Here is a 12,009-nt window from a genome sequence, read left to right as displayed (position 1 = left end):
CATCCAGAGAGCTCATTTGAATACTCATCAAAGAATTCATACAGGGGAGAAACCCTATCAGTGCATGGAATGTGGAAAGAGCTTCAGTCAGAGCTCCTCTCTCACTTCCCATCAAATACTTCATACAGGGGAGAAACCCTATCATTGTGTGGAATGTGGAAAGAGCTTCAGGGAGAGCTCCCATCTCACTAAGCATCAGAGAATTCATACAGGAGAGAAACCCTATCAGTGTGTGGAATGTGGAAAGAGCTTCACTCATAACTCCTCTCTCAGTTCCCATCAAAGAACCCATACAGGGGAGAATCACGGAATTGTAGAATTGTGGAGCTGAAAGTGAACCCTGGTGCAATCTATTCCACCCCATGTAATGCAGGCATAGCAAGTAAAGCATCCATGACAGATGACCATCCAATTTCACTTGCAAACCTCAAAGGATGGAAATTCCCGCACTCCCAAGGGATCCTATCCACTAACAGCTCTTGCTGTCAAAAAGTTCTTCCGCATGTTTAGTTAGTCTTTTTTTTAAAAAAAAAAAAACTTGAAGGCATTGGTTTGTGTCCTTCCCTATGTTTGGTGGCTCCCAATTGAGTGTTAAAACAATACAGCATTAAATATTAAAACTATTATTAAACTATTAAAAATAGCTATATGCGCAAAGAAGGGCTTTCTCCCCCCCCCCCCCGTCCTGAATCTTCCATCACTCAGCTTCATTGGATGCCTGGGACTTCTCTGGCCACTTTTTCCAGGCCAGGCACAATTTCACAAACTTCCATCATGTTGCCTCTTCCTCATTGCTCTAAACCAGCCTTTCTCCACCTGTGGGTCCTCAGATGTTGTTGGACTACAACTCCCATCACCCCTAGCTAGCAAGGCCAGAGCTCAGGGATGATGGGAGTTTTAGTCCAAGAATATCTAGGGACCCACAGTTTGAGAACCGCTGCCGAAACTAAGAAGTCCCAAACCCTCCTGCAACCTTTCCAAATATGTCAAAATAAAAAAATTCCTTCCAGTAGCACCTTAAAGACCAACTAAGTTAGTTCTTGCTATGAGCTTTCGTGTGCATGCACACTTCTTCAGATACACTGAAACAGAAGTTGCCAGATCCTTCTATATAGTGAGAAGGTGGGGAGGGGTATTACTCAGAAGGGTGGTGGGAATGGGAGATTGGCAGATAGCTGAGATGAGCCTGTTGACGACTCTTAACGACTGTAATAGGTCTTACAGGAAAAGGCAAGGGGTGAGAAGGTGAGAAATGGCTTTGTCATGTATAATGGGATAAGAATCCAATGTCTTTGTTCAAACCAGGTCTTTAAGGTGCTACTGGAAGGAATTTTTTTATTTTGACTATGGCAGACCAACATGGCTACCTATCTGTAACTTTCCAAATATGGGAAGTCATTGCCGCGTCTCTCGGATCATTTTCTTCACCCCTTTCTGTACCTTTTCCAACTTTGCAACCTCGTTTTCGAGGAGAGGCAACCGGATCTGTACGCCCTACAGCACTGCAAAGTAATAGCGTCCCCTTTATTTCCCACCCGTTTCCTAATTAATCCTGGCATGGGCTGCGGAGCTCATACCTTTGATCCAGTCACTCTGTTTGGGTAAGAAACAGATGAGAAGTGCACTTACGGCAAGTGCAGAACCCAAAGAAAAACAATATAAACTCTACCAGTTCCTTGGTGCAGATGGCCTACTGAGTTGACCCAGGAAAGTTCTGGGTGGCGCTGGGCTTTTCCTGTTTTTCATAGCTTCTCTGCTTACACAAAGGAGACTGAACAGCTGGCAGACAGTCTTCATGAGTCCAATTCTGGCCTGCGTTAACAGAAGTGCAGTGTCCAAGGGAAGTCATAGTACTGATCTATTCTGTCTTGGTCAAACCCCACCTAGAGTCCTGGGTCCTATTCTGGGCACCCCAGTTGAAGAAGGGTATGGAGAAGCTGGGGGTGCTTAGCCTGGGAAGGAGGAGACTGAGACAGGATCTGAGAGTCATCTTCAAATCTCTCTAGAGCTGCCCCATGGAAGATGGAGCAAGCTTGTTTTCTCCAGTGTGGTGTAGTGGTTAAGTGTGGTAGACTCCTAATCTGGTGAACCAGGTTCGCTTCCCCACTCCTCCACATGCAGCTGCTGGGTGACCTTGGGCCAGTCACACTTCTCTGAAGTCTCTCAGCCCCACTCACCTCACAGTGTTTGTTGTGGGGGAGGAAGGGAAAGGAGAATGTTAGCAGCTTTGAGACTCCTTAGGGTAGTGATAAAGCGGGATGTCAAATCCAAACTCCTCCTCCTCCTCCTTCTTCTTCCTGCTCTGGAGGGTAGGACTCAAACCAGTGGCTTCAAGTTACAAGAAAAGTGATTGCAACTAAACATCAAGAAGAACGTCCTGATAGTAAGAGCTGCTCGACAGTGCAAAGGTGGTGTGCTCTCCTTCCTTGGAGGTTCTGATCCTGAAGTTGGGTGGCCATCTGTCCTGGGTGCTGTAGTTGAGATTCCCGCATTGCAAGGGGTTGGACCAGACAGCCCTCAGGGTCTCTTCCAACGACACAATTCTGTGGTTCTAGGGGGAGAATGTGGGGGCAGTAGAATTACACGCCCTTGTGGTCTCTTCCAACTCTATGATTCTATGATTCTATTTTAAACTGACTAATGTGGGGGAGGGAGACAGTGCTCCTGAAGGTAGGAGTCTATCAATTGATGAAGATGATCATCCAAATGTCATAGACCAAATGGAGCAAACAGCACGCAGACCTAGTGGTGGGAGGAAAAAATCCTTAAATAAGAGACACGGGGGAATGATTAATGGACTTCAATGTCTGTACACTAATGCGCAAAGCATGGGAAATAAACAAGATGAGCTTGAGCTCTTGGTACAGCAAACTAAATATGACATAATAGGCATCACTGAAACCTGGTGGGAGATGTAGGAAATGAAAAATCACGGGAGACGAGAGAGGCAGGTGTAGCTAGGCGTCTGTCTGGGCGGACCCTGAGAGCCTCTTTTATTGAATATTACAAGCATTGCCAAAGTGTGCCTGTGGCTGATTGGTTGATACATACACACAGAAACTTGTAATTGGTTAACATAAATACTAAGGCGGGAATTACATGTGAAAGGTGGGGATTACATGTGATCATTTATCATTGATGGAGAGAAGGCTGAGAAATGAAGCCTCCTAATTGAATTGTAACTAGGGATTAATTGGCACAAACAATATAACAATCAGGTTCTATAGTTATGGTCAGCTAGGCATGGAGAGCAAGTACAGTTTGTTTTCCATGAGCTTGGGATGTCTGTTACTTAATGATTGATCATAACATGTAACAATGTAATCTGGTTCTGTAGTCAGCTAGGCGTGAAGAGCAGGTTCGTAACAGTGTGTGCAAAGGCAGGGAAAAACCTATGAGCAAGACTTCTTAAAAAGCAAGAAAAAAGAGGAGCAAAACTTCCCCAAAATGGAGCAGTTTTATGCAGAAAGAGACTAACAGTTATGTGTAGAAAGAAGACTTCCCTTTAGGGATAAGTCCCACGATTGGAATGTAATAATGGGGGGATACAATCTATTTCAGAGAAACAGACCAGACAAGAAAGGAGGAGGAGTGGCGTTATATCTCAGGGATGTGTATACCTGTGAAGAGATCCAAGATTTAGAACCTCAAAGCCAAAGTGAGAGCATTTGGGTCAAAATTAAGGGAGAGAAGAATAACAGAGACCTCATTGTGGAAGTTTACTATAGATCCCCAAGCCAAACGGAGGACATAGATGATGCCTTCCTGGAACAGATGGCCAAGCATGCAAAAGGAAGGGAGATAGTAGTAATGGGGGACTTCAATTACCCGGATATTTGTTGGACGTCAAACTCAGCCAAGAGCATAAGGTCAAACAGATTCCTCACTGGCCTTGCAGATAACTTCATTGTCCAGAAAGTGGGAGAAGCAACAAGAGGAACAGCCATTTTATTTTATTTTATTTTTATAATATTTTTATTTGCTCTTTTCTAGGTTCCAGATTCAAATACATCATCAACAATACAACAAAAGCATTTTTACAGAAAGAAAGAAAAAAGTTAGAAAGAAAATATTCATCCTTCCAGAACAGTTTTTTCATAATCTACTGGACTTCCCCACATCCTCCATACTCTGCAATCTTTACAATAAAAATAACAGCAAATTGCAACCTTGTTTCATGCGTTTTTTGTACTTTCCTCTAATTTACATTTTAGGTTTAGAGCACTCATAATTAAATCACCTCTTATTTTACCATCAAACTTAAAAAGGTTTTACTCTAAAACGTTGGTCTTTTCATAATTATAACCTAATTTCCACCATTTTTCAAAAATTTTTGCTAAAGCAAATTCTTCCAAAACTCAGCAAATTCTCAACATTCATATAACTTATAATGTTTTTGTAAATAGTCCTTAAATTTTTTCCAGTCCTCTTCTATTGTTTCTTCTCCCAGATCTCGGATTCTGCCAGTCATTTCAGCCAACTCCATATAGTCCATCAGTTGCGTATGCCACTCTTCCAGTGTGGGTAGCTCCTGTGACTTCCAATGTTTGGCGATAAGGATTCTTGCTGCTGTTGTTGCATATAGGAAAAAAGTTCTATCCTTCTTTATCACCCCTTGGCCGACTATGCCCAAGAGGAAGGCCTCCGGTTTCTTGTGGAAGGTATACTTAAATACCTTTTTTAACTCGTTGTAGATTATTTCCCAGAAGGCCTTCACCCTTGGGCACGTCCACCAGAGGTGAAAGAATGTTCCTTCAGCCTCCTTACATTTCCAACATTTATTTTCAGATAAGTGATATATCTTTGCAAGCTTGACTGGGGTCATGTACCACCTGTATATCATCTTCATAATGTTTTCTTTCAAAGCATTACATGCTGTAAATTTTATACCGGTGGTCCATAACCTTTCCCAGTCTTCAAACATAATGTTGTGCCCAATGTCCTGGGCCCATTTTATCATGGCTGATTTAACAGTCTCATCCTGTGTATTCCATTTAAGCAACAAGTTGTACATTCTAGAAAGCACTTTAGTCTTTGGCTCAAGTAATTCTGTCTCTAATTTCAATTTTTCCACCTGGAAACCAATTTTTTTATCCTTTTTGAAAATCTCTTGAATTTGGGCATAGTGTAGCTAGTCTCGCACCTTGTTTTTTAATTTGTCTAAACTCTGCAACCTCCAACTATCTCCAGTTTTTTCTATTATCTCGCAATACTTTGCCCAACCAACCTCCATGTTAAGTCTTTTGCGGGCCTTTGCCTCCATTGGTGAAAGCCACCTCGGTGTTTTGTTTTCAAGCAAATCCTTATATTTAGTCCAGACCATAAATAAAGCTCTCCTGACAATATGGTTTTTAAACAGTCTGTGCAACTTTACCTTGTCGTACCACAAATAAGCATGCCATCCAAAAGCATTGTTAAACCCTTCCAGATCTAGGACATCAGTGTTTTCTAATAAAAACCAATCTTTCAACCAGCAGAAAGATGCAGCTTCATAGTATAACCTTAGATCCGGCAGGGCAAAGCCCCCTCTTTCTTTTGCATCTGTTAATATTTTGAATTTTATCCTGGGCTTTTTGCCCTGCCAGAGAAACTTTGTGACATCCTTCTGCCACTTTCCAAAACATTCCACTCTGTCCACAATCTGTAGGGTTTGAAACAGAAACAACATCCTTGGCAATACATTCATCTTTATGGCTGCTATTCTTCCCAACAAGGAAAGTTTTAGTCTTGACCAGGTTTCTAAATCCTTTTTAATTTCTGACCAACATTTTTCATAATTGTCTTTAAATAAATTCAAATTTCTACCAGTCAGGTTGACCCCCAGGTATTTCACCTTTTTCACCACAATTAGCTCCGTTTCCTTCTGAAACCCATCTATTTCTGAAGGTGTCAAGTTTTTCCCCAAAACCTTAGTTTTTTGTTTATTCAGCTTAAATCCCGCAACCCGACCAAACTCATTAATTAATTCTAAAGCTCTCTTTGTACTAGATTCTGGCTCCTGTAGTGTTAAAACCAGATCATCTGCGAAGGCTTTCAGTTTATATTGTTTCTCTCCGACCTGTATTCCTTCCACCAACTGGTCCTTCCTAATCAAGTTCAACAGCACCTCCAGGACTGAAATAAATAAAAGAGGGGATAAGGGGCATCCCTGACGTGTCCCTTTTTCAATTTTAAACTCTTCTGTCACCACATTGTTCACTATCAATTTAGCCTTTTGTTCTGAATATATTGCTTCTATGCCATTTTGGAACGCCCGTCCCACTCCCATTCCTTCCAGGTTTTTCTTCATAAATTTCCAAGAAATGTTATCAAAGGCCTTCTCCGCATCTATAAAAATTAGCACTGCTTTCGTGTTCATATTTGTCTGCAACAGTTCCAAAATATCAATAATATTCCTGGTATTGTCAGACAAATGTCTACCCGGGAGAAAGCCTGCTTGGTCCTTATGAATTACTTCATTTAATACCTTTTTAAATCTACTTGCCAAAATGTCTGCAAATATTTTGTAATCCACATTTAGGAGTGAGATGGGATGGTAGTTCTTGAGCTGAGTCTTTTCAGATTCCAATTTCGGTATCAAAGTGATGAAGGCTTCTTTCCACGATTCTGGTGCCCCCTTCCCCTCCATAATTTGATTGCAAACCTCCATTAGTGGTTGAATCAAGTAGTCCTTCAATGTCTTATAATACTTGGAGGTAAGTCCATCTGGGCCTGGGGATTTACCTAATTGCATATTCTGGATGGCACTCTCAATTTCCTGCTGTGTTATCCTATGATTCAGTGTTGTTTGTTTCTCTTGGGGTAACATTTGTAATCCATTTGTTTTTAAAAATTGATCTATTTCAAGCTCTACCTGAGGACCTTGAGTATATAATTTTTTGAAATATCTCTGGAAACACTTTCTAATTTCATCCGGTTTCTGAATACTTTCTCCTTCAACCTCCAGATTGGTAACAAAGTTCAATTTTTGTCTCTTTTTCAGCTGCCATGCTAATAATTTTCCACATTTGTTTGCTGATTCGAATGATCTTTGCTTCATTTGTTTAATTTTCCACTCCACTTCTTGGTTTATCAATTTCGCATATTGTGCTTGGTGAAATTTGATATCTCTTAACACTTCTTTAGACTTTGGATTAAGTCTAAGCCTCTTTTCACCGTCTTTTATCTTCTCTAATATCATCTCCTTTTTACCATTCCAGAGTTTTTTCTTGATCGCGTTCTGTTGAATCAGAAACCCTCTCATCACAGCTTTACTTGCGTCCCAGATTGTTCTTTTTTCCACCGAAGTGTTCAAATTTATCTCGAAGTAGTCCCTCAACGTTTTTTGGGCCTTCTTTACGATCTCCTGGTCCCTAAACAAGGTGTCATTCATTCTCCATCTGAAGGATCCAGCTGGTGTAAGTCTCAGTTCCATCTTCAAGGCATTATGGTCGGAGCAGGTTTTGGGGCAGATTTCTATTTTTTTAGTCTTAGGTACCAGTCCTCTAGATATCCAGATTTGGTCGATTCTTGTCCAAGATAGGTGGGCCTCAGAAAAGAATGTTCCTTCTTTGCCTAAGGGGTTCTTTATCCTCCATATGTCGATCAAGTCCATATTGTCAGTTAGTTCAAAAAAAGTTTTAGGTAGTCTGCCGTCTTTGGTTAGGTTTTGGTTATGTGATTTGTCCATGTAGGTGGAGACCACCCCATTCATGTCCCCCATCACAATGATGTTAGTATAGTCAATATGATCCAACATTACCTCATGCAGCTTTTTGTAGAATTCCGATTTCCCTTCGTTTGGTGCATATATTCCTACTATCAAAAATTTTTCTCCTTGTGTTTGTATTTCAACAGCCAAAATTCTTCCTTGTTCATCTTTAAACAAAAACTTTGGTGATAGGCTCTCCTTTGCATAAATCACTACCCCTCTTTTCTTGACCTTATCAGATGAAATAAATTCTTGGCCTAATCTTTTATTAATTAAAACTCTCCTGTGGAGCCTAGTCACATGTGTTTCTTGCAAGCAAATAATGTCCAATTGTTCTTTTCTAAGTATGTGGAAGATCCTTTTCCTTTTCTCGGGGGAATTTGCGCCATGAATGTTCCAACTAAGTAGCTGAAGAGGCATCTTGGATCAATTTGTCAGCCAATAGGGATGGGTCTCCTTTATCGTCTAAATCTGGAGGTGGAACGGGTGTTGGGCCAAAAGGAGGTGGTGGCCAAACTCCTGCTACTCCTTTCCGAAGGTCCTCCCCGTGGTCGTTCAGGAACTTTTCTTGGTCTTCTGTTGTTCTAATTCTTACTTTCTTCCCTTTGAAATTGAAAGAAAGTCCTTGAGGGAATTCCCACCTATAAGGAATTGTGTTGTTTCTCAATAATCCAGCAAGGTCTTTATATGTAGTTCTTAAGTCCAGTAATTGTTTTGGTATGTCTCTGTAAATTTCTGCTGTCTTCCCCTGGATCACCAGTGAATTTTTAAAATGTAGGCCGAGTATATTGTCTTTTTCTTGCCTAGATCTCAAAATGATCAGGCAGTCTCTCGGTTTATCCTTCTTCGCCACTCTTCCCAATCTAAAAGCGGTGACAATTTTAAAGTCCTTATCTTCTGCTAAATCCCAGGTCCTTGATATTTCTGCTGTCAAAAAAACCTATCAAATCTTCTTTTTCAAGTTCTGGTATATTTCTCAGCCTAAGGTTACTTTCCCGGTTTCTCAATTCCTGCATGGACAAAAAAGCTTGCTGTTCATTGATCTGTCTACTCAGTGGCCTTACTTCCCCTCTTACTTCTTCAATTTTCTTGTTGGCTAACTCTGCTTTTAATTTTGCTTCTTCGGCCAATTTACGATTTTCTGCCGTTGTTACTTGAATATTCCCTATTGCCTGTGTATTCTGGGATACTTGGTCAGTCAATTTATTAATAGTATCTGTCACTTGTTTCAATTGAATCGCATGATCATCAGCTTTCTTGTTTAATGCTGCCAGTTGCTCCAATATTTCTTTGGAAACTGGGTCTAGCCCTCCTGAGGCCATAACACCAGAGGCTGGCTGACTGGGTAAAGCTGGCTGGCTAGCTTCTCCCTCTTGCAAGCCTGTAACAGTTGGAACAGATGATCTGCGTAGCTGCGCAGTCAAAGTTGTTTGCAACAGTTCAGTTTGTTTTGCTTTTTTGGCAGCCCTTGTTTTTGCAGCGCCACTCATTCCACAGCTGTCCATGTGTCAAGGTCAAATTGTAAATCCCATGGGAAAAGCAACCCGAGGCATAAACATCCAAGCAGAAGATTTGCAAAACAACCAGAAATTCTCAGAGACTGAATATTCCACAGTCCTATAGGGGGAGCTCCCCAGAAGTTAAACTAAGAAGTAAAAAAGTTTCCACCATTAAGTTCCCAAAAAAAGTTAAAGAGGAAAAAAGGGGTAAAACTTTCAAAATTCACTATTAAGCTTGCAGAGGATTATCCAAGTCCAAATGGTAGTTCTTAGCAATGGTGCATGCAACTGTTCCTTATTTGTATCTCCCAACAAAGCCCTGTAGTAACTTCTTAACTTTAGATACAGTTACCGCAACTTGGTGGTTCTTTTGTATCCAGGCAGCCCGGGAGCCGGGTTCTCAGAAATTTGTAATCCAATAAAAGGAGGAAAAGTCACAATCAAAGTTCAGTCAATTTACACAAATATGATTTTTACTTCATTAACAATCCAATCCGAATTTGCAGAATAACATCCACCTTCTTTAAAAGCCCTTTTTAACACTTCAGCTTTTAGAAGTCTTTGCTTGAGTCTTTAAGCAGAGCCGGAAGACGGACTTCCTTTTTGACGTCTCCCGCTTTCAGCCAAATTTCTCAAATTTAAATCCAGTAATCCTGATAATCTTACTCACGGGTGTGTTGTTTAAAGTTGAATTTTCCAAGAAGAAAGGTCAGCGCTCATCAGCAGCAGCCGCGCGGCTTCACATCCGCGGAAAGAGCGATGAACTCACAGCACCGCTACCCCCTCCACGTTCCGGAGCCCCTTACGGGGTCCCTTCTTCGTTTCCGAGGTCGTTCTTAGTGCCCGCCGAGTCCCACGACCACAGGCTCACTCTACCTGTGGTTTTTCTTAACGGGTCTCCGCTTTGCCGCAGCGGACGACCCTTTTCCGCGGAGCCCCTCTTCACAGCGTAAAGAGGACTGCCATTGCTGTTTCGCGCCGCCTCCGGAAGTCGAGGAACAGCCATTTTAGATCTGGTCCTAACCAATGTTGATGACCTGGTTAGTGGGGTAGAAGTGGAAGGATCATTAGGCGCGAGTGATCATGCTCTTCTGAAGTTTACTATACAGCGGAAAGGAGCAGCCAGGCATACTAGGACTCAATTTCTTGACTTTAAGAAAGCCGACTTCATAAAACTTAGGGAAGTGCTGGGTGAGATCCCATGGACAGAAATACTAAAAGGAAAGGGAGTTCATGATGGCTGGGAGTTTGTTAAGAGGGAGATACTAAAAGCACAACGTCAGGCAATAACAATGAGACGGAAACATGGAACGTGCTTAAAGAAGCCAGGGTGGCTATCTAAAGAACTTTTAACTGAATTAAGATTAAAAAAGGATGTGTACAAAAAATGGAAAAGGGGGGAAACCACCAAAGAGGAATTCAAACAAATAGCCAGCACGTGTTGACACAAAGTCAGAAAAGCTAAAGCACAGAATGAACTCAGGCTTGCTAGAGAGGTTAAAAGCAACAAAAAAGGCTTTTATGGGTATGTTCGTAGCAAAAGGAAGAACAAAGAAACAGTGGGGTCACTCAGAGGAGAAGATGGTGAAATGCAAACAGGGGACACAGAAAGGGCTGAACTCCTCAATGCCTTCTTTGCCTCAGTCTTCTCCGATAAAGAAAACAATGCCCGACCTGAAGAATTTGGAGCAAATGATTCAGCAGAGGAAACACAGCCCAGAATAACTAAGGAGATAGTACAAGAATACTTGGCTAGTTTAGATGTATTCAAGTCTCCAGGGCCAGATGAACTGCATCCAAGAGTATTAAAAGAACTGGCAGATGTGATCTCAGAACCACTGGCAGTCATCTTTGAGAATTCCTGGAGAACAGGCGAAGTCCCGGCAGACTGGAGGAGGGCAAATGTTGTCCCTATTTTCAAAAAGGGGAAAAGAGAGGACCCAAATAATTACCGCCCAGTCAGTCTGACATCAATACCAGGGAAGATTCTGGAGCAGATCATTAAGCAAACAGTCTGTGAGCACCTAGAAAGGAATGCTGTGATCACCAATAGTCAGCATGGATTTCTGAAAAATAAGTCATGTCAGACTAACCTGATCTCGTTTTTTGACAGAATTACAAGCCTGGTAGATGAAGGGAACGCAGTGGATGTAGCCTACCTTGATTTCAGCAAGGCATTTGACAAGGTGCCCCATGATATTCTTGTAAAGAAGCTGGTAAAATGCGGTCTTGACTCTGCTACCACTCAGTGGATTTGTAACTGGCTGGCTGACCGAACCCAAAGGGTGCTCATCAATGGTTCCTCTTCATCCTGGAGAAGAGTGACTAGTGGGGTGCCACAGGGTTCTGTCTTGGGCCCGGTCTTATTCAACATCTTTATCAACGACTTGGATGATGGACTCAAGGGCATCCTGATCAAATTTGCAGATGACACCAAACTGGGAGGGGTGGCTAACACCCCAGAGGACAGGATCACACTTCAAAACGGCCTTGACAGATTAGAGAACTGGGCCAAAACAAACAAGATGAATTTTAACAGGGAGAAATGTAAAGTATTGCACTTGGGCAAAAAAAATGAGAGGCACAAATACAAGATGGGTGACAGCTGGCTTGAGAGCAGTACATGTGAAAAGGATCTAGGAGTCTTGGTTGACCACAAACTTGACATGAGCCAACAGTGTGACGCGGCAGCTAAAAAAGTCAATGCAATTCTGGGCTGCATCAATAGGAGTATAGCATCTAGATCAAGGGAAGTAATAGTGCCACTGTATTCTGCTCTGGTCAGACCTCACCTGGAGTACTGTGTCCAGTTCTGGGCAC

The sequence above is a fragment of the Podarcis liolepis genome (assembly GCF_965112155.1).
Source record: "Podarcis liolepis genome assembly, chromosome: 4".
Classification (NCBI taxonomy): domain Eukaryota; kingdom Metazoa; phylum Chordata; class Lepidosauria; order Squamata; family Lacertidae; genus Podarcis; species Podarcis liolepis.
This window is presented reverse-complemented; position numbering follows the sequence as displayed.